Below are 23,870 nucleotides of genomic sequence, written 5' to 3'. Positions count from 1 at the left end.
TCAAAGTCCTTCCATTTGGGGTAACAACAGCACCACGCGTGTTCACAAAGTGCTTAGCAGTAGTAGCAGCACATCTCAGAAGGCAGCAAATACATGTCTTCCCTTATCTGGACGACTGGCTCTTAAAAGCCAAGTCATTCAATCAATGTGTCCAACACACACATCAAACAATTCAAACGTTGCACAACTTGTGGTTCACGATCAACTACACCAAGTCGCACCTGCAGCCTTCTCATGTACACCAGTATCTAGGGGCTACAATAAACACATCTACAGCTCTAGCGTATCCCTGTCCAGCAAGGATACAGAGCATTCAAGCCTTAGTCACAGTCTTCCAACAACAACAATCTCTGCAAGCCAGAGTGTTCATGAGATTAATAGGCATGATGGCATCTTGCATCTTCATAGTACCACACGCAAGATTGCAAATGCGCCCGTTACAAGAGTGCCTAGCACAACAGTGGAACCAGGCTCAAGGTCAACTAACAGACCTGGTGTTGGTGGACAGCCGCATGCATCACTCTCTGCAGTGGTGGAACACCAAAAACTTGACAAAGGGGTGGCCGTTCCTCGAACCTGTTCCACAGTTAGTGCTCACAACCGACGCATCTCTCACAGGATGGGGAGCCCATCTCTTACATCATACTACTCAAGGTCAATGGAACAATCAACAAAAACTGTTCCATATCAACCATCTAGAGCTGCTAGCCATATTCTTAGCACTCAAGACTTTTCAACTACAAGTACAAAACAAAGCTGTCTTAATCCGGACGGACAATATGACAGCCATGTACTATATACAAAAACAGAGGGGGGGGACACACTCTCTACAACTGTCCCAGCTCGCACAGAACATTTGGAGGTGGGGCTACCCTCAAAATATACATCTGCTGGCAGAACACCTTCCAGGAGTTCACAATCAGATAGCAGATCTGTTAAGTCGACAGTCACAACAGATTCACGAATGGGAACTACATCCACAAGTTTTTCAGCCATTCTTCCAGAGGTGGGGTCATCCACACATAGATCTGTTTGCCACCCACGAAAATGCAAAATGCCCAACCTTCGGCGCCAGGTTTCCACACCCATTGTCCAAGGGCAATGCGATATGGATGAACTGGTCTGGCAGATTTGCATACGCTTTCTACCTCTCCCATTGATTCCATTAGTAGTGCGCAAACTCGGACAACAGTCTCTCAAACTCATCCTGGTAGCTCCCACATGGGCATGCCAACCGTGGTGCACCACACTGCTGGATCTCTCTCTGGTTCCACATCAAAAGTTACAGCTCAGACCCTCCCTGTTAACACTGAACCATGGAGAAATCAGATGCCTTTTCACTTAAATCAATCCGTAGAGTTACCTGTGTTTTTCCAAAACCCGGACTCTGTAGCGGAAAGGGCTTTACACATTCTAGATGTTAAGAGATCTTCTATACTATATAGATCGAACTAAATCTTTTAGAAAAACAAAACAACTGTTTGTATCTTTCTCTCCTCCACACAAAGGCAATCCCATCTCTAAAGGTGGGATCGCAAGGTGGATTGTAAAGTGTATTCAAATATGCTATCTAAAGGCTAAACGTACATTAACAGTTCCTCCTAGAGCGCACTCCACTCCCAAGCTAGGAGCCTCTATGGCTTTCTTAGGAAACATACCCCTAGAGGACATATGCAAGGCAGCAACATGGTCTACACCACACACCTTCACTAAACACTATTGTGTTGATGTGCAAGCCAAGCAGCAAGCTGCAGTAGGCCAGGCTGTCCTTAAAACTCTCTTTCAAACCACTGCAATGGATACAAGCGACCACCGCTAGGGGAGACACTGCTGTACAATCAATGCTAAGCGTACAATCTGCAGCTCATATGCCTCGAACGGAAAATGCTACTTACCAGTATGCATCTATTCTTATCATGTAGAGCTGCAGAGTTGTACACGCCCTCCCGGGACTTGTATCCGTTCCAGTTTTCATCTTACTTGGAGGCACACGCATGGACATCCTTTTTTTCTTTACTTATACTAACTCCATCATTTCCCATCATGGCGAAAAACAATCTAAGGATGGAGCCGATGCCCATGCGCAGTATTGTCCAAGGGAGGAGTCACTCATCCCGTGACTACAAAGACTTCTTCCAAGACAACAACCTATAATAATCCGAGCCCAACACCAGGTGGCGATCTAATGCGAAGTGTACAACTCTGCAGCTCTACATGCCAAGAACAGATGCATACTGGTAAGTAGCATTTTCCTTATGGTCTCCCAATTTGTGGCCTCCGTAGCTTGGTACTCTTCTCTCTCTCCAAGTGCTAATATGAAAAGCCGGAGTGTGTTTTTGGATACCAAACTATCATTTGGAGGCCAGAAAAACCACATCACCTCATCATGCTTCTAAATTCTGAAACTTCTCAGAAAGGTTCTCGCTACTGTTTCACGACACTACAAAAGACTAGTCGCAGCCCTTGTTACATCTAAACTTGATTATGGTAACAGATTATTCTGTAGTAGGGGATCTCTGTGTATAGTCATAATCTAGTGAATAGTCCCGCCCATGTGCGTGGACCCCGAGCAATCAAAAATAATCCCTTAAGCTGTCTTCTGTGCAGTCCTGCATAGACACTTAAGAGAAAATTAAAGCGGAGAATATCCTCAAGCGGGTTCCATTCCAGAAGGACATTCCGAGTCAGACTATCGTCACGGATACGTCTCTCCTCGGCTGGGGAGCACATTCAGACCAGCTACAGATTCAGGGAACGTGGTCCCCAGCGGAATCCACGTACCACATCAACTTCCTGGAACTCAGAGCGGTTCACTTGGCCCTGAAGGCCTTTCATCCGTCCTTCCAGACCAACTCCTTGCTTGTGCAGACGGACAATACGACCACAATGTATTACCCCAACAAGAAGGGGGGCTCCAGATCGCGCACCCTGTCACTGGAAGCGCAGGCGATCTGGCACTGGCTGCTAGCCAGAGGACTGACGATAACGGCCACCCATCTGCCAGGTGTGCAGAATGCTCAGGCGGACGCATTCAGCAGGCTCGTGCAAGAAAAGCACGAATGGGTTCGGAACGACGAGGTACTAGAAGACATCTTCGGGAGGTGGAGCACTCCAGACGTAGATCTGTTTGCCTCCGCTGAAAACAGAAAATGCAGAGACTTCGCCTCCAGGTATTACCAACCGGGGACTCTGGGGAATGCGCTATGGATCAGCTGGTCGAACAGCTTTCTGTACGCTTTTCCACCCATTCCCCTGATTCCGGCGGTGCTCATCAAGCTGTCCCGTTCCAGAGCATGGATGATCCTCATTGCTCCGGAGTGGCCCCGACAGTGTTGCTTCACGCACCTGCTCCACCGGTCTCTTCAGCCTCACATGTGACTGCCGTGTCGGCCGGACCTTCTCACGAAGTTCGGGGGCAGATGGTGCACCCCAACCTCTCATCGTTGAGTTTGGCGGCATGGCTCCTGAGAGAGTGCAATATGGACACCTGAATCGGCCTGAGGATTGCATGAGCATTCTCAAGGAGGCTAAGCGGCCTTCCACTAGGACGTCTTATGCCTACAAGTGAAAGAGGTTCTGCATCTGGTGTACTTCCAAGGACTATGATCCGACGACCTGCAAGGAAGCTGTTGTCCTTCCATATATCTTGCATTTGGCTCAGTCCGGCCTTAATTTTCAATCTATTCAGGTTCACCTCGCAGCGTTAACTGCGTACAGGAAATGTCCTTCACATACTTCCTTTTTCTAGGTCCCGGTGAGTAAGGATTTTTTGGAAGGATTGAAGAAAGTGTTTCCTCCGGTTCGGAGTCCTTCGCCTTCCTGGGAGTTGAATGTGGTGCTGTCCAGATTGATGAAGGATCCTTTTGAACCCATTCATAAGGCTTCACTGCAGCACTTATCGTGGAAGGCGGCTTTCCTTTTTCATTTCATCGGCCCGGAGGGTGAGTGAGATTCAGGCATTATGTTGTCAAGAACCTTATACTGTTTTTCATGCTGCTAAGGTTGTGATGCGTACTCACCCTAAGTTCCTTCTTAAGGTGATCTCTGATTTTCATGTTAATCAGACTATAACTTTACCTACGTTTTTCAAGAATCCTTCCACTCCAGCGGAAAGATCTCTTCATTCCCTGGATGTGAGAAGGGTATTGAAATTCTATCTGGATAAGACCAAGGACATTCGTAAGTTAGACCAACTGTTTGTCAACTATGGGTCGGTCAGGACTGGTCTTGCTACCTCGAAACAGTCCATCTCTAGGTGGATTGTGTCCTGTATCCAGTTATGTTACCAGAAGGCTAATAAGACCTTAGGAGGTAAGCCTAAGGCTCATTCCACCAGGGGCAAAGCGGCTACTACGGCTTTGCTACGTAATGTTCCCATTGCAGAGATCTGCAGGGCTGCCACGTGGAAGTCGGTCCATACCTTTGCTAAGCATTACTGTCTGGACTCTGATGCCAGAGCAGATGCTCAGGTGGGGCAGGCTTTGTTAAGAAATCTGTTTGCACAGTAGTGGTGATGTCTTTTTCTCCACTGCCCGTTAGATTGTTGGGATGGGCTTGCCATTCTATTCACTAGATTATGACTATACACAGAGATCCCCTACTACAGAAGGAGTAGTTTCTTACCTGTAACTCCAGTTCTGTAGTAGGGGTATCTCTGTTATAGTCATAAGCCTGCGCCCTCCTCCCCGGTGGAGAAAATGGTACTGTAATGTATGCTACAGGCCTGGCTTTATACACCTTCAAAAAGAACTGAAAGTAAAAGGAGTTTGCTGTGCATCATGGGATACCGAGGGTCTCTAGAGAGTTCCTTAAATGCACGGTATCCCTTTTCCAGACACATAATGGCAGCCTATGGGGGCTTGTCTGTCCATCCCTTCATCTCTATCATTCCAAGGATTTTGTGAAGGGAAAGTTTCTCTATGGGTGAAACTTAACAGACTGTGTTAAATGTGATGTTGGTGGAATATCCTTTGCATTTCTAGTTGAAGTACTGGACAGTGTAGCCTTGCAGGTATAGGCTGCATTATTGTCTTTAATTTTCTCTTAAGTGTCTATGCAGGACTGCACTGAAGACCGCTTAAGAGATTATTTTGGATTGCTCTGGGGTCCACGCACATGGGCGGGACTATTCACTAGATTATGACTATAACAGAGATACCCCTACTACAGAACTGGAGTTACAGGTAATAAACTACTCCTTTACCACCATTCAAAATCGTTTTCTGAAAAAGCTTCAGACGCTTCAAAATACAGCAGCATGCTTGTTGCTGGGCATTCCTAGACGCAATTCTGTGTCCCAAGTGTTAGGCCAGTCACACTGGCTCACCACTGGTAAAATCATTCAGTTTTAGGCCTTCTGTATAGCCTTCATGTCCCTATATGGCCTTGGTCCAGACTATCTGAAACTTTTTTAACGACATACCCCTACAAGACCCCTGTGCTCTTCCTCTAGCAAAAATGTGATCGTCCCTAAAATCAAAAAAGCCACTTAGGGTGGAAAGAGGTACATAGCCTGTACAGCAAAGCTGTGGAATTCACTACCGTTAGAAATTAAGAACAAATCAAATCTCTTGGAATCTCTGAAAAGTTTGAAGACCTGTGTTAGAAATTAGATTTTTGGTAGGCTAGGGCATGGGCCAAAGCTAGGCAGAAACCACCACTCTAGTCAGGATAAGGGAGTTACACTTCAAAATAACCCCTGCTCACCCACTTGGTAGCTTAGCACGAGCAGCCAGGCTTATCTTAAAGGCAGTGTGTAAAGCATTTGCACATAACCAACAGCAATACAGTGAACGCACTACACGTTTTGAAAAATATCCACTATTTTTATATAATTAAGACAAGACCAAAAACGATAAAAATCCACACTACTATACTTAAAAGTTCACAGTTCCAAAAATACGCGAATTAAAAAGGGTTCCTTGTGGGGATAGCCCTGTCTGGGCTACCACGGCGTTGTTAACAACAAAATCCAACAGTTCTGGCTGGTGGCGGGCCATCTACGGTGTCGGGAAGACCCGCAAAACAGTACTTGTGAGAAATTCAGGGTGTGGAGGCCCTTGAAGTCACTCGCGTTGCAGGTTGAGCTCCTCTCTGGTAGAATCAGGAGCGCTGGTGCCGGCAGGCGTCAGGTGCAGCGGTGCCCCCCCCGGTCGCGGTGCGAGCAGCGGCTCGCTGGCGCCATCCAATGACGTTGCCGGTAAGACCAGGGTTGCGTTGCGAGATGAAGGCGGTGCTCGTCACGGTGCAGGCATCGGCGTCGCCGTTGCTGGAGCGCTGTCGTCGGCTGACGAACTGGAGTCGATGGCACCGGCGTCGGTAGGCCGAGGCTGCGGTGCCGATGAGGGCGGTGCATCGTGTGACTTACGAGTGGGGCCCCCGAACCATGGTGCAAGCAGCGGCGTCTATTTCGGCGGGAAGAGGTGGCGTCAGGCCGGCCAGGGCGTCCTCGTGAAACAAGGCAGTGCGGAGTGCAGTGCCCACAGGTCGCGGTACGAGCATCGGCTCGGTGGCGGCATCAACCGGCGTCGGTGAGACCAGGGTAGCGGTGCAGCAGTGCCCTCTGCGGTGCCAAAGCTTTGGCGTGGAGCGAGGCGGTGCCCACAGGTCGTGTTGCAATCAGCGGCTCGGTGGTGGCATCAACAGGCATTGTCGGTGAGACCAGGGTTGTGGTGCGGTGCCTACAGGACACAGAGTTGGCAGTGGCGTCGTAGACGTCGGTGTTCTTCGGATTGCAGCACAAAACACACAGTCCCCAGTGCTGCCGGTCGAATAACTTGAAGTCTTTGCTGTTACAGAGACTTCGTGAACAGGGGGCAAGCTCTACCTCAAGCCCTTGGAGAGACTCACAAGTTAGGTTGCAGAAAGTCCAGTCGAGGCCTTTCACTGCCCAAGACAGAAGCAGCCACTGCAGGTCAGCCCAGCAAAGCACCCAGCAAAGCAGTTGTTTGTATTCACAGTCTTATTGATTTATATGAGTTCTAAAGTTCAGGGCTCTGGGACCCAGTATTTATGTCCAAAAATCCTTTGATCTTTCAGGCAGGGGGTGTCTGTGCCCTGCCAGAACCAGTTGAGCCTTCTCTGGTGTGAATTCCTGGCAGGAGGTGGAGATGGCATTTGTCAAAGGCAAACCAGGCCCATTGAGGTGTAAGGGAATCTCCTCCCCCTTCCCCCATCGTAGCCCAGGTCTATTCGGCCCTTTCCTGACCTACCTAGACTATCTGGAGCCCCTCCGGCCCCCCAACCTTTTGTCATTCAGAACCCAGACAAGCAATCCACATTCCAGCAGAGGCACACGGGATGACTGAGCAAGAAAATACCCACGTTCTAAAAGTGGTATTTTCAAACGCAGAATGTAAAAATCACCTTCCCTAAAAGATGCATCTTTAGATTTTGAGTTCAGGCATACTAAATTTTCTTTTCTTACCGAATTCCCTGGGCCAGTTATGTTTATAAGATGTTATAAACAAACCTCCCATTCTGTCCTATGGGTAACTGGTAGTCTTGCAATAGTGAAAAACAAAATTGCCTGTAATTCACTATTAAGACATGCCACACACACCAGGGCATGTCCTACCTTTCACATACACTGTACCCTGCCCACAGGGGTATCTTGGGACTACCTTAGGGTTGCCTGACGTGTAAGAAAAGGGAAGGTTGGGGACTGGCAAGTGTGTGCACTGGCCAATTCAACAAGGCAGTTACAAACTGCGCGCAGACTCTGTAATGGCAGGTCTGAGATACCTTTTCAGGGCTACTCACGTGGGTGGCATAATCAGTGCTGCACTCCCACAAGTAGCATTTGATTCACAGGCCCTGCCACACTCAGTGCACTTTACTAGGGACTAACAAGTAAATCAAATATCCAATCATTGAAACACCAATCCATAGCACAATTTACACAGATCACCTGCACTTTACCACTGATCAGCAGTGCGAAAAGTGCGCAGAAACATTACGTCAGCAAAAACAGAGTCAAAACCGGGAGGTCAGACAGCAAAAAAGTCAGGGGAAACACGCCAAAAGATGCCAAGTCTAACAACCTGGTTATTCAACAAGTAGTTCTTCCTCTTTGCCTCAATCGTATGCTGTTCTCTCTTGGTTGACTCAGTGCCTTTATACCTCCAGTTGATAGCTGCGCTCTAGAAATTCTATATTCATTCATTTGGTTTTTGCCTTGTGGGCAAGCTTATGCTCCATACAGCAGGAAAGAGTTGATTATGGTGACAAGGCAATGATCAAGGCTATAGTCTTGATATGCTTATTATGAAAGGTTAAGATGAAAGTAGTAGGCCTGATGTCTTTATTGTGAAAAGCTTATGTCAAAGCCAATAGGCAATTAAGAGTGTTTATTATGTCATGTTTTTTATTGGCGCAATATAACAAGTTACAGGATATGCATAGTGACAAAAAGCCATATTGAACTCGATGAGCAAATAGTAGGAATGAGAAAAAGAAAAAAAACATACCTCACTCAAGGAAGACAAACACAGATGCAACCTAGAGTGCAGTGTGTGTCATGCCAAGATGACCATCAGAAATAAGGGTAGAAGCTGTGATAGCTGTTCCTAGTCATGACCAGCCCATATCCAGCTTAGCCATCCTTTCAAAGTGTCCCATATCCTCATGAGCTTAACTCTATTTGTCATTATCTAATAATGCCATGTCAACAGAGCGCATGTTCATAAGTTCGTCACCTGAGCATTGAGCTAGACACTTCCCTCAGAAGCCAGTGTCTAGCCAACACCAATATTGCCAGAGAAATAGCAAAAAAGCTTATCCCCATTAGATGAGGTTGAATAGAAGGAGAGTATCTCAATATTATTAGCTTTGGCTCGCTAACAGCATAGACGTGAAACATCAAATTGAGCCGTACTGTGATTGTCTACGAGTAGTACCTTCTAGACGAATAGGCAGTAAAAATATGAATTGCTTTGGCTCTTTCAGCTCCACACCAAAAGCATTTTCCATCTTGTCTCAACTTCATGGTGTGGAGGGGTATAATAGAAATCGTTAATTAACTTTATATGATGTACTTTAATCTGAGAGGCATTAAGAACTCTGTGCAAGATAATTTGTATGCCTCATGTCCTCTCAGGTCACCCCTATCCAGAGGTGTCTAATGCATTTAGCGGCACTGAGTTGAATAAGGTCAGCTTTGCGCTCATTCTCCACCAACTAGATCACTTTGTAAGCCCAACTAATGTTCCCCTTATTATGACTTCTCCTAAAGAAGTCAAGGAAATTGTTCTGAGCGCAACATATATTGTCAGTCTTGAGACTGGCTAAAAAGTATTGGAGCTGGAGATACCTGAAAAAGGCCATCCGAGGGAGGGAAAACGGTCACTGCAGAGTCTTGTATAGATGTCCCCCTACAAGGAGTTTAGAATCCTCATATGACTCAAGAAATCTATATTGGATAAACTGGGGCATATTGGATTATTCCCAAGATGGGCATGTGTTGGAGAGAGTGATATCAGGGAAATAATTTTTGAGATCAGCCCAAATCAAATAAAACACCCTCAACGTCTTCAACCTAGTCCTCTTAAAGTATACAGTGTCGATAATACTGGTCCTAGGCACCAAGGCCTCAGCTTAAGGCAGATAGTCTGAAAAAGCCTGCCCCAGCACCTAGGGTTCCCAGCCAAGTACCAAGGTCAATTGTATCGTATATAAAAGCTGCCAGGTAGTAAAATCGCAAAGCCGTTAAGGAGAACCCCTTACCCTTGTACCAAGGTCATTGAAGGAACTGTGTACTAGCCCGAGGTTGCTTATAGCTCCGGATACATTTTTGCCAGCATACTTCGATTCTACTAAAAGAGACCGTAGGGAGATAATATGCATCTAAAAAGATGGATAGCTAGGCAGTATTATTATTTTAATAAGGGTGCACCCACCAATCAGCTCGAACAGGGACCCCACATCGGGGACAATATATCTCGGGCCTCTTACCCCCGGACTTACAGAGGCCCATGATCAAATCGCGCAGCCATTCCAAAACCCCATCTACCGTCGAGAGCCACACCAACGGGACCCTGACCCAAGCCTTAATTTAAGTATTGTATAGACTGGTTTAAGTATCCATCCTAAAGCAAATCAATCAGTAAAAGCACTCAACGAGGTAATCCTCACCCCCAGATACTTCATTAAAGGCCAACATGACCTCCTAAATAGGGGCAACGTACTTCGACTTTTTAAGCATAGCCTGACCCTCTCAGAAACACACTCAGACGACCTAGCTTGGGTTAAGTTCCTGTGTCTCCCCAGTGACTCTCACGGGGAATCAACCTCGATTGGGCTTTGTTGTCACTCCCAGGTGGGGGAAACACCAGAAGAAAAAGCCCAAATGGCTGAATGGGGTATTGACATCGCTTTCCCCGTACCCGAGAAATACCCACACGTACTAGCAGCATCACTGCCAATGAAGGAAGTTCATTCGGTCCTAATGGGGACAGCAAGCAAGCAATAAATCATGGAAATGCTCAGCTGCAGTGCCAAGACTTTACAACGCCCACAGGATAACAAGTACGCTTGACCACATGAGAGTCCACATCAGTGGACCAAAGCATACCTTCACGCATGGCACTCGGACAGGTCCAGAAGTCCAGCCACCACGACGGCACTTCTAACACTATAAATGCTGCTCGTCATCAGATCATGACCAGAACACCGGGAAACAACATACAGCTGTCCATCATATCCTGGAACGTTGCTGGGCTAAAAAGATTGGTTGGGTGCAATTCAGTAGGCAATTGCCTTCAAGAAAATGACATCTTGAGCCTACAAGAGATATGGGCCACCAAACCTCTGATTCTCCCAGGCTTATACGAATTTCACTCTACAGCCATAAAACGTAACATCTTCGGGAGAGCATCTGGTGGGCTCTCAATCTTTATTAACCAAGCCTGCAAAATAGAGGCAACCGTATTAACCCGTTTGCTGCTTCGAACGTTCTGCGCCAATGTGGAGCGTTCTATTAAGCGGGCGGGGCTCCGTCTGCCAACGGACGTACGCAGCACTACTGAGGTAATGCTCACAACGGCCGTTGGCTGACACCCGCAGCCAACTGGTTAACAACGAACACCGCCAATCTGCAAGCGGCACTGATCTGCGGAATAAAAAGCAACAACAACCCAATTCATCTCTTGTTAATTAACTGCTAAGTCAACCCCGCCTCCCAGCAAAAAAAAGCAAGTACTAAAAATATTGACAACAAAAATGGACCACCTCATAAACAAATGTCGCACTCTTTCCTATTCTTGTCGGGCACATGAACACCCGGGAGTTGGGGCACTCAAAAATGGACGCCCCTACCCAGACTGAATCAGCCCCTCTGCAGCGGCTCCTTTTCACTCAAAATATGGTTTCCACCCACACTATCAAAAAAGCTGTGGATCCTCTCTGACTTCCTCTACCCACCTTCAGGAATAAGTCCACAATCAACTACATATTTATTTCGGATAACCTAGTAACATACTTTAACAACTTTGAAGTGGGAAATAGAGATGAGTGACCACAGTCCACTGAGGGTATTTCTTCAGCTAAACTTTAAACCTGCAAAACTGGAAACATTGGGGGTTCAACTGGACAAGAGCACCACGTAGTTCTGGGCAGAATAAAATGGTCCACAAATCTAGAATCAAAACTCCTGGAGTGGATTATACATAAAGAGTTGTGCTCCACAGACATAAGCACTGTATCCCCCTTGGAGCTCTGCAAAGCACTCCTAGTTTATTTAAAAACCGTTCTTGGGGGACAAACCGGAATCTCTAAAGCACAGGTCTCCTATTCCCAATGCCTACCATCACAAATAAAACCAAGGGCCCTAGCTCAAACCAAGTATAGTCTCTCAGAGGCCTTGAAGGCAAGTAGAAAAGGAACCCCAAATCCACAAACACCAGCAATAACAGCGCACCATACGGAACACAGAAAGAATGTATGGGATACACACAAGAAAATTGAGGCAGAGTGACTGAAAATATTTAACCTTCTCAAATAAAAGGTACACATGCAACTTTGGAGATATATCAAGCAACATAGCCACATCGGCCAGATCAAGGAAAACAGGGTGGCAGCCTCTGAGTGGGTTAAATATGCAAAGCAACTGTATACAACACATCAGAACATGACTTATACCCAAACACAACAAACTCCCTCAGAAATACATAAAAGCGCCAAGACACCGGTCATCACTAAGGTCGAGATAACCAACCTGATTAAAAAAATGAGGATAGATGGTGCCCCTGGTCCCAACAGAGTCCCTGCAGTAGTGTTTAAAGCCTCTCATGGATTCTGGGCAGAACAGTTAACATAACTTTTCAAGTATACATTTGCCACTTCTACCGTCCCATCGTCGTGGAAAGGCTTAATACTTTTTCACATTCATAAAAAAGGGGACTGCACGATACCTGAAAACTACCGGTCTCGTCGCTCTATTAGACATAGAAGCAAAAGCATATGCCAGAATTCTGTTGAAAGAACTAGAGACCTGGGCAAAAGATCATAACATCCTTCCCTTCCTTCAATCCTGTTTCAGGCCCCAAAGCTCTACCATAGATAACATCTTAGCACTGGGACACCTGTCACTCCGTGCGCCCCAGCCATCACAACTACCCCTGTTTTGCTGCTTCGTTGATTACAGTGCAGCCTTCGACCGAGTTGACCATGGGAAGCTGTAGGAAAGACTGGACTCCTGGGGCATTCGTCAAAAGTTGTTAATGGCAATAATTGCCCTTCACGAGGGGACCTGGGTTTGTGTCAAAACCAGCCAATCGACTGTAACAACTAACGTTCCAACCAATAATGGCCTCAAACAAGGGTGTGTTCTCGCCCCTCTACTTTTTAATCTCTAAACAGCTGATCTGGAAAAAGCCCTGGAAGGGGCAAATCTACTAACACCGTGGCTGTGGAATGTGCGGCTCCAAAATCTCCATAACGCAGATGACATGGTCGTAATGGCCCACACTAGGACAGGCCTACAGAAAGCCTTAGAAGCACATAGAGGACTGATATACTGATCGATAGTCCTTTGAGAGGATGCAGATGTTGATGTTGTCACTGGGAGATATGCTGTGCCCATGATGACGTCTGAAGAATTAAATTTACCCATCTGAGCCTTTCCATGAGGTTATGCCACACCAGGCTCCAAGATAGGCTTTAAAATAGACGCATCTGTATTTCCCTCTGAAATGGCAAGTTACCCTATAGTAGCAGATTTAGTAGCCACTATTTTACCAGCCAGTTTCTTCCCATTTTGCAAGGATTGAGTGGATTAATGGCAGAGGGCCGGGCTGCACTGCCCCTTGTTGTCTTTCCTGACATAACGTGCAAAATGAGCGAATTGAAATAAGCCAGCACAGTAAGAGAACAAGCCCCGTTCTGCAGTATTTTTAAAATAGATAAGTCCCTTTTTACTGCACTAAGCTGTGACTGCTGAATTGGGAAGTGAGGTTGTTGAAACAATGTAGCAGCAACCCAGCCAGACCCCTCACTGAATACTTTGCTGTGGGCTGTGACAAGATTAAATACCTTTCCCCAGTTGTTGCTAGCAGGAAAAGAAAAGCACTCATTGACAATCCAGGGTGTCCACTGCTGCAAATCCCTTTTATCAGGCCAAGGTGGCCGAGACAGACTATATACATTCAAGCCAGGGTGAGCGATGCCCCTCCTTCAAGGCAAGGCAAGGCACCTTCCAACATGCCGTCTCCGGTTAGCGGAACCGTGTTGGAGACCTCTGCCTCATCTGGGTGGCACGGCAACCCCTGGCAGAAAAGGGCAGAGTTCACATCGTAGAGCTCTCTGGGGCCGGGAACACTGTTATTTGACCACCGGACCCACCATCCAGTCAGCAGGTAGGGGAGCAGGGAGCGATAGTTCTGTAAGCCACTCAAGGCATCCGGCTTGGTTTGGAAGAGGCTCCGCTCTGGGGTCAGCCGAGTGCCGCCATGTTGGGAATGTAGGAAGCTGGGTTTCTGTTGCAGTAACCCCCCCCCCACACACTTTTTGCCAGACTATTGATGCACTTTGACTTGATGTGCCCTAGGACCTGCCAATCGGGTTCCCGGGGCCTGTGTTCTTTCCCAAACTGTACCTTGTACTTGCAATTGGCACCTCCCTGGCCATGTGAGCCCCTTGTAAAAGGTACCATGGGCACTGTGACCAGGGAAGGCCTCTAAGGGCTGCTGCACTTGTGCCACCCTTGGAGGCCCTGTACCTTTACACACACACTGCCATTGCAGGTTGCGTGTTTTGGTGCAGAACAAAGTGAAGAGTCGGCAGGAGGTGCCGCTCGTAGTCGCACTGTGTGTGCTGGGAACTCTGCTCTAACTAACTGCTGCTGGACTGTGTGTGGACGTTGGAGGACACATGGGAAGGCATATCTACCAAAACTGTGAGGCACGGGACTGCGAGGACCAGGTCTCCCTGCGGGCTGCCATCTGCCGCACCTGGGACCTCTTCCCGCCCCCTCCTTCGCCGAGCACTCCGCTTGTAGTCGCACTGTGTGTGCTAGGAACTCTGCTCTAACTGCTGCTGGACTGTGTGTGGACGTCGGAGGATACTTGGGAAGGCGTATCTACCTGAACTGTGAGGCACGGGACTGCGAGGACCAGGTCGCCCTGCGGGCTGCCATCTGCCGCACCTGGGACCTCTTCCCGCCCCCTTCTCCGCCTACTTGGTCCAGCCCTGTCCCGCGCATCACGGGACGCGCGCGGGTGCCGGGCGGAGCCTGGACCAAGGGCGGGCCCGTCTACGCCCGTCCAAGCCTGACCGAGGCTGGGCTGGGCCACCCCTGTTGGCTTCCATTGGCCAGGATGCAAAGGCATCCGGAGGTACTGTTGTGTTGACCCTGGAAACTGTTTAAGTCTTCCAGGGGCGTTCAGTGTCAACACACTTTAGCCTACACATGTGTTATCATTGCTGGGTCTTCGAAAATGACTTCTAAACCTGGTAATGGTAGGAAAACACACCTGGGGGGGGGGGGGGGGAGTGTAAAAGGTACCTTGGACGCATTTCTAACAAAGGCAGTTTCGAATGTGGATCATGGAATTTCTGTTGCCGAGAGCCGCTTGTCATTCAAGTTGCAACAAAATAAACGCTCTTCTCTGGGCTCAATATTACAGATACCTTCCCCTCACATATTTAGCTCACAGAGCAAAGGGAACCCTTTAATTACAGACACTAGCATCCCCTTGCTTTTTCAGGATAATTCCCCACCATTATCACAAGTGTCAGTTAGGAGGGCCCATTATGATGTCGAAAATTTGGACCCCTCTTTAGATCTTTCTCTAGAAGAGCCCTCTTTACTACAGTTGCCGACTCCTGTGAGCAAAAAGAGCAAAGCCCCACAAAAGGCACCACGGCAAGGAACATTATTGAAAAGGAAGAGAGGGGGGAATTCACACTCTGGTAGGCGAACCAAAACACCCAGAATAGGCTTAAGTCCCCACACCTATCACCTTAAGCCAGTACAACAGAAAGATCTGCCCTCATTAGAGTCAAAGTCCCGGGGAACTCAGAACCTGCCCAAAATACAACTTGCTGAATCTCTCTAAAAAATTGCACAGTTAAAGACATTAGAACACCTAGTTAGATCCTTACTTCTCCCGGTATTAGAGAGGGTAAAAAGACTTGCGATCAATTGAACACCCTAGTGGTAGAAACTACCTTAAACTCACAACTTTTAAAAGGTCTGGTAGCCCATAATTCGAATAACATGACCAGTGGCCAGAAATTGACAAACAATTCTATTACAAGAGATACCTCATCCTGCTCCAAAAAGTCTAGTGGGACGACTGAGAAATCATAAACAGGCATTAAGGTGACGGGCTGTAGAGAGCCATCCAGCCTTATACCTAACACCCAACCATCAGCCAACCTCCAACCATACGTCAAGGTTGTTAATACAGACAAGGCACAGCACCCAGACAAAGCTACTAAAAGTAAAGGATGCCATATCGATTTGCCACCAGAGGCATCCCCATATGTTATAGTGCTTACGGGCGTTCCAGAACTTACAGAAGGGAAGAGTGAAGGTTACACCGAGTTAAAAAATAAAGCAATATACTGGCTCAGACAAAACAGGCCACTGCCCCCCATATAGACGGAGAAATAGCGCACGTGAGAAGATTAGCGTGGGTAGGATCGAGACCTAAAGACATCCCCGGGGACGTAATTATCAATTTCAGAGATCGAAGGGTGGTAAGGCACATTGCTGATTGGTATCAGGGGTGTGGAGGTACCAGTATAGCGTCTAGAACCCTGAACTACTTTTATCCAGAGGCATTGTTTACTACCCTCGGCCCGGGGGGCTTCCCTACTCATAACAAAAATTTCACCTATCCCCCTTACCCCATGCATAGGAACCAACAGAGATCTACCAACCCGGCCTTTAGGCATGTAGAAAGGCCTACTATCTATCGGGGCGACAGTACACAGCAAGGTTTTTATACACCACACTGGCCAATTCCCCTAGCAAACCGTTATGATGCTCTCTCAGGTCTCGATGATTTAGATTGACTCCAGAGAACCACTGCGGTGGTTAATCCGTTAAGACCTATTACACCGCCAAAAATATTGATTAATTTGCGGAGGAGGGACACATCTCCGGTGATGGCAAGGGATTTGGAGGATTCAACTGCCCTTTCTGGGAAAGAGGTAGAAGCTGAAGAACAACTAGTCAGCCCGATCTCAGTGAATGATCCATTCCTGGTTCCCCGTATTGCACCAGAACCCTACATTCCATCTACATTTAAGGGAAACCAAGAAAATCTTGTCTTACTTAAGAGATCCCCCAAACGAAGAGACTCTATTTACAGCTTCCTTTCTTGGAACGTTGCTGGCTTGGCAAGTAAAGTGTCTCAGCAACACTGGCTTGATGTTGTCACCGAGCACAGCGTTATTTGCCTACAGGAACCATGGTCCTTGGAGGAACAACATATAAGCGGGTACCAAACCTTCCATACCCCAGCGGTGGCCAGGGCCGCAACAAAGGGGGCCTGTGCACATTTGTTTCTACCACCGGTGGTATTGAAGTACGTAAGTTTTTGTCCACTGAGTTCTACCAGATATTGAGGCTAAAACTGGGCTTTTTTAACATGATTGTAGTAAACTTCTATAATAACGTGCCTCCTGATATAAGGGAGACCATAATAAATAAGCGTCTTTCGACTCTAATCACTCTACATGATCACTCAGTAGGAGAAAAGGTTATGACCTGGATGGGAGATTTCAATTGTACGATCTGTCCTCATAACTCGACGGGCTTGTGCGGCCTATCTGAGCGTAGGGAAGAATGCCCCACTCATTTCGACCATACGAAACTCGGTAGCATTCTCAATAACATTCTCTTTTATTTTAATCTGTCTTTTATAAATGAGACATGCAGACCGAGTTTACCGTTCCAACCTGGGAGTAACACCACAATTGACTTTACACTAATCTCCGCACCTCACGCTAGATTGGTAGCAACATGGGAAACTGGTCAGGCTCCGTTCTAGGATCACTACCCTATATCTTTTAGTTTAATAGTGAAAAAAGCGACACGAACGCCCACGGTTAATACATCATATACCCCAGAGATCAGATTGGCCTAAAAAAATGGCTACACTATCAAATGGGAGAAGGTAGAACCCACAGGCTTTTTGAAAAAAATAGTTTCAACAAACGCTGAAGACATACATACTTGCCTGGCACTAGACGAGGACCCAGAAAGAGTTATGAACTCCTTTGCTAAGAGACAAGCCGCTGTAAAAACCTTACTGACAAGAGAACACCGGGGGGATGTAACAAATGTCCACAGGTGGTTTGACAGCAAGTCTTAGAGATGCCCCCTGAAAAACGACTAGCCTCTTGTGGGTTCCCTGACAGGTACACACCAGCCTGCCACCACAAGACATGTTTCTGATCCCCGGGGTGGAAGCCTTTGATCCCTGAGCCCAGAAACAAAGCCTTTCCTGGGAGGAGGTGGTCACACCTCCCCCAGGCTAGGAAGAGCCATCTGTGGCAGGGGCACTTCAAAGACCTTGCCCCATTGTAATGCTACCCCCAGCCTCTCCTGCTATCAAACGTAGGCCCCCTTTCTGTCTCCCTTCTTTTTCGGCGGGAAAAATTGGCACAGCCCAGAAGGTGTGCCCACCTCTGCCAACCTCACCACTCAGGTGGACGAGGCGAGGCGAGATGAAGTCCACTCTTCAGAGCCTGCCATCTTGCGGATGGCAGGCACTCTCCAATTAGATTAGGGATTGTACCCACTCCCCACGTGGGGTGAGCACACCAAGGGTATAGTCACCATAAGGTCAGAAGCTCATTGGCTACTGACCTAGAGACCCCTAAACACCCCCTAAATGCAGTATTTAGGGGGCATCCCTGAACCAAGAAGACAGATTCCCGCAACCTACGAATAAGAAGAATGAAAGAAGACCCCCTAGCAGAGGAGACTGCAGAGAACAACTGACCCCAGCCCTACCGGCCCATCTGCAGTATCCAGAGATCCTGCGCCAAAAGTTACCTTGTCCTGCAGCCAGCGACCTCCAGAACCCTGGGAGGACTGACTGCCTTCAACAAAGCCTGGATCTCCTGTGAACAGCAGCTCTGTTCAAAAGAAACTCCCAAGACAAACTTTGAGCCTGCTGAGGGCAAAGAAACCCGACGACTGGAACCACCACTGCACCCATGGCCTACGGCCTGAGTTTGAGTGGCCCACTGGTCCCAGCGAGGTCCTGCAGCGCTCCAGAGTCTGAATCCACTGTGGGTTGACCCCTCCAGGACTCCCTGACGTCGCCTGCAGCCCCCCCCCCCCAAATCCACAAGTGGCCTGGTAAGGTGAAAGCTGACCTCAAAAGAAACCCCTGCATCCAGCCTCCCTGTGCCCTGAAGAAGAGAACACGAGGTGCACCTATCTCCTGAGCCCTCCAACTTACCTACCCAGCTGTTTGTTCCTCCCGGAAGTCTTCCTGGACTGAGCCTGCAGCCAACATCCAAAATCTGCAACTCCAGTTGAAAACAGGGCACCTGATGCCAAAACAGCACCCTGCACCCAGCCACCCCTGTGCCGCTGTGGGTGCACCTTGTGTGCTAACTTCGATCCCCCTTTGCCCTGAACCTAACTCCAGGAGCTTTGTACCCACAACCCTGTGACCTGCTCGTGAGCAGCCACCAACCGGAGGCCCCCTATCCCACTTGGATAACATTGGGCCTCAGAACTCTGCACCTGGCCATCCTACTGCCACTGAGGGTGTTTCAAGGGTGCATCTTTGACCCTAGGGGGAACCCTGGTTCTAACCTCAGAATACCAACTCTCTCACAAAGTACTTACCTGTTAACCGATAACGTAATTTCTCTCCATAGGAACACATTGTCTGTTTTTCCATGAATGAAAACCTGAAAAACTACAACTGTACCAAAACGGATTTACTTACCTTTTCTCTAGGCAATGTCCCAGTGTGATATTTAGGCATATCACATAGAGTAGAAAAAGTAACTTAAAAAGTAATCTGAAAAGCAATTTCGACATTTTGACTTACCTGTAATTCAATCAACTGCATTTGAACCTGCATTCAATTGTAAAACACTGCATAAGCTTTTGCAAAGTATTTATTTCACTTACCTGTGCCAGGCTTGGCTTGGTTCTAGAAATTAAATAACTAAGCAATTTTTTTATACAAAACAAATGTGTCTGAGTTCAGTCTTTGACTGTGTGACATAATTTGCTGATTGAGTGTGTACAACAAATGCTTAACACTACCCTCTGATAAAGTATTACTGCTCGCCCACACTACCACAAATCGAGAGTAAGGTGCTATCTACTTTTACCTCTGGCTACCTTTGGGGTTCCACTGGACTCTGTGCACAGTATAACTCATTTTGGTATAGTATATACAGAGCCAGCTACCTACAGGGAGGCGTACTTAACACCGGTACCCTGCATACATTGATGGACAAATCAATAATATTACCATTTATGTAAAGTTATGACAAAGGTAGTATGCTGGACTTCTTTATTTAAAAGAAAAACCTATGTTAAAGCCAATAGACATTTAATTGTTATTCCACTGTGTTAAATGTAAACAGGTATTTTGTTAGCTTGCATATCCTGTATTACCATAGTAGGCAAGGGGTTTGGTGCAGAGTACCTCTCTGACAAAGCGTAGGGGTAGACAATGTGGACTTTGAGAATCCTTGTTGGATCCTCTTAGGAACATTATGTATTGTCTTGCATCTGTTATTTCATGCTTATCTGTAATATTATGAGTGTCTGGTTGTGTTGGAAAGCTTTCAATACTGTAGACCTGGGTTTGGTAATGGTGACAAACTAATAATATAGGCACGATTGGTTCATCGGGAATAGTTCTTTCACAAGTGGTTGATCTTATTTGTTTATGAAAAGAAATGACAAAGACAGTAGACCAGACTTATTAATATGCATACCATATGTTTAAATCAATAGGCCTTTAAATGTGTATTGTTAGTATTATGTAATAAAGTCCATAGACAGATATTTTATTGCATGAAGTCTCACAGATTAGGTAGTAGGTGAGTATTCAGGTGTAGGTTATCCACCTCTGATGAACCCGTGGGTCATAGCAGATGTGCATTGTGTAATCCGTTTTAGTATGGTGTGAGATTGCTTTAGTAGTTCTAAATGTGTATATAATTGTTAATTTAAAAATGTACACTTGATATCTGCATCGTAGGGAAGCTTATGCCTAACACACCATGGGCCAGATGTAGGAAGGCGTTTACCGGTCGGTAACGGCCGAAAATTGGTATTTTCGGCCGTTACCGACCGGTATTTAGCTTTCGGCATGTAGGAGATCGAAAATCATCCGAATCGGTAAATTTACCGAATCGGTAAAGTTACCGAATCGGTAAAATACCGATTCGGAAATATTACCGAATCGGTAAATTTACCGATTCGCAAAGGTTTGCGAATCGGTAAATTTACCGAATCGGTAATATTTACCGAATCGGTAAAGTTACCGAATCGGTAAATAAGAAGTGGTAAAAATGGATATTGAGATGTAGGGAAGCTCTGAAATACCGAATTTGCTTGAAATTCGGTATTTAAGAGTCGGTATTTACCATGGATTGGAATCAGGTGGTAAACAGGTGCAACCTATAAAAATGGACCCAAAATGCAATTCTTCTTGCACAATGGCGGCATTTTATGTGATTGCAAGACGGCTAAGGCTACAGGAGGAAGGGGAGAGGGAATGGCAGAGAGAGGAGCAGGTCTACAGACAGAGGATAACCCTGTTCATGCTCACAGAGGCAGAGATACTCCAGAGGTACAGGTTGGCCCCAGACACCATCACTGACCTCATCAGGGACCTCCACCCACTGTTGGATCACACTACCCCAAGGGCACACGCTATTCCTCCCCATGTGCAGGTGCTGTGCAGCCTACACCTGCTTGCCTCTGGGAGCTATCAGAGTGTGGTTGCTGTGGTAGGTGGGGTGACCCAGAGCAGCCTGTCAAGGTTTTTCCACAAATTCCTTGACGCAATGTTACAGAGGATGGAGCATTACATATCATTTCCTGCAACCCATGCTGAACTTGTCCAAACAAAATCAGACTTCTACCAGATGGCACGTTTCCCCAATATCATTGGCTGCATTGATGGCACGCACATTCCTATTTGTCCCCCAGCTGCCACAGAATACATCTACAGGAATAGGAAGTCCACCCACACCATCAATGTGCAGGTGATCTGCAATGTAAAGTTCGCCATTACTGACCTTGTGGCAAAATTCCCTGGGAGTACCCATGACTCCTATATATTTCAGAACAGTGGCATCTATGCACGGCTGACTGCAGGTGAATTTGGTGAAGGATACCTCCTAGGTAAGACACAGTTGTGCGACCCCTATAAGACCTATTGCAGTAAGCAGTACAAGTATGCATGTGAATAAATCATACCAATTTTCTTTTAGGAGACAGTGCATATGCCCTCTGCGCCTTCATACTCACCCCCTACCTCAACCCCTCAACACCCAGCCAAAGGAGATATAACCGGGCACACAAGAGCACACGCAATGTTGTTGAGAGAACATTTGGCATCTGGAAAAGCAGGTTCAGATGCTTGCACAAGATTGGAGGTGCAAGGCAGTATACCCCATCACCAGCTGTAAGATCATTGCTGCCTGTGCTATGTTGCACAATCTCGCTGTAAAGAGGGGTACTGAGGTGGAGTTGTCAGACTATGAGGATCATGACGACGACAGTGCTGTGCCTGAAACACAACCTGCTGGAGTGTCAACACCAAGTGATGGCAGATACAGACGTGAGGAAATAACACGCAACTATTTCTGAGTGAGTGATGACACTGAAACCTATATTGAAAGCACAAGCTTTTGTTTAATTTTGTATATTTCCAGGTATGTCAAAGAACAAAAGTGCAACAGTAAGCATTTCACAGCAATGCTCACAGTGAGCAAACACACACACAGGTGTTGAATCCACCCACCATAGTTGTATATTGTCACTAGGCAGGTTTAAATGGCACAAATGTGCAACTTTAACTTTTTGAACCATGATTAGAATGTCCAATGGCAGTAGGCCATATTATCAACTGTTCATTTATGGCCACGCTTTGCACTAGCAGGTGTTTGTGGCTCAACCTGTTCACTGGGCGTTTGACCTGTAGCCTCACCCTGTCGCCTGCTGCTCCTCCTTGTCTCTACGACATGGGCGCTTGGCGTGCTGCTCCTACTGGTGCTACCTTCAGTGTCCGGCACATAAATGGCAGCAGTTTGTGCACTCTTGGCATTGAGTAGAGCCTCCAGCGCACCGGTCATTCCGGCTATGCCCCTAGTGAGCTGATTGCTGTTATTAGTCAGGACTTCCTGACTATTCATGATACGTCTGCATAGCAGGGATGTGGCTGTTGCCAGGCGGTGTATGGATATCTCAGTTCTTTCTGCACGCTGCTTGTCCCTGCGCCTTGAAGTAATTTCAGAGTCCAGTTTTGTGCACAGTTGCTGTATGCCTGTTGCCATGCTCCTGTACACTTCCACCAGCTCTTTTATGCCCTTGCCAATTTCCTGCATGTTGATGTTGAGGTTTCTCATTTGTCTTTGACAGGCCATGATGCCCTTGCCCTGCATCCTCTGAATCCTGACCATGGATCCCTCCAGGCCTTGGAAGACACTGGACCCCTCCCCACGTGCACCTACACTCCTTCCTTGTACTGTGCGCCTTCTAGTGGTACTTGGTACAGGCTCTGTGCTGAGCTGCAGTGTGACAGAGATGGCAGCTCCAGCCAAGTTGTGAGAGTCTTCACCCACCATTTCACCAGCAGCTGTCTCCATTTCCAGCAGTGGGGAAACAACATGCCTCCTGCTAGGGTGTGCAGCAGGTGTTTCTACCTCCAGGGATGCTGGCATTTCAGGTGATGAAAGCAATAGTGGGGACTGTGTTGGTATTGGGGAGGCCGGCATTTCCTCACTGACGTCAGGTTCTTGGGAAGGTGCCTGCCCACTCGGAACACCTGTGTCCTGTGAAGCACTGGGACCTGGCTCATGACTGTCATCCCTCTCGGGTGCCGTGCCTTCTGCCTCCTCAGACTGCCTTCTGGACGTGTGACCTGTGGACATATGAGCACATATCAGCTGGGTGCAAATGTCTCACTGCCACTACAATTAAACATATGTAATTGCACTTAGTACATGCTGCCTGCCCTTCATTATGTATGCATTCAGTTGAATAACTTGGTGGTTACACTGCTGTGTGACATGCTCTTTCATTAACTGACTACGTGTACCATGATGCATTGCTACAGTTTGGCACAGACACCCTGGCACTGGGGTAACTTAGCTGCAAGGGGTGAGGGATGGATGAGGGTGTGAGGGGGGATTGCTGTGCATGCATCTTA

General features: G+C 47.2%; 1 long non-coding RNA gene across 1 annotated transcript in view; it reads left to right on the top strand.

Moving 5' to 3' along the window:
- The window catches only part of LOC144774295 (uncharacterized), a 29,092-nt gene extending 5,434 nt beyond the window's left edge, over positions 1-23,658 (top strand). Inside the window, exons 2-3 of the long non-coding RNA XR_013600184.1 lie at positions 21,931-22,309; positions 23,081-23,658. This is a non-coding gene — a long non-coding RNA (uncharacterized LOC144774295). The remainder of the gene's footprint in view (positions 1-21,930; positions 22,310-23,080) is intronic.
- The last annotated feature ends 212 nt before the right edge of the window (positions 23,659-23,870 follow it).

This window comes from Lissotriton helveticus, chromosome 1_1 (genome assembly GCF_964261635.1).
Source record: "Lissotriton helveticus chromosome 1_1, aLisHel1.1, whole genome shotgun sequence".
Taxonomy (NCBI): Eukaryota; Metazoa; Chordata; class Amphibia; order Caudata; family Salamandridae; genus Lissotriton; species Lissotriton helveticus.
Note: the sequence above shows the minus strand (reverse complement) of the source record. Positions and strands in the feature narration are given on the sequence as shown.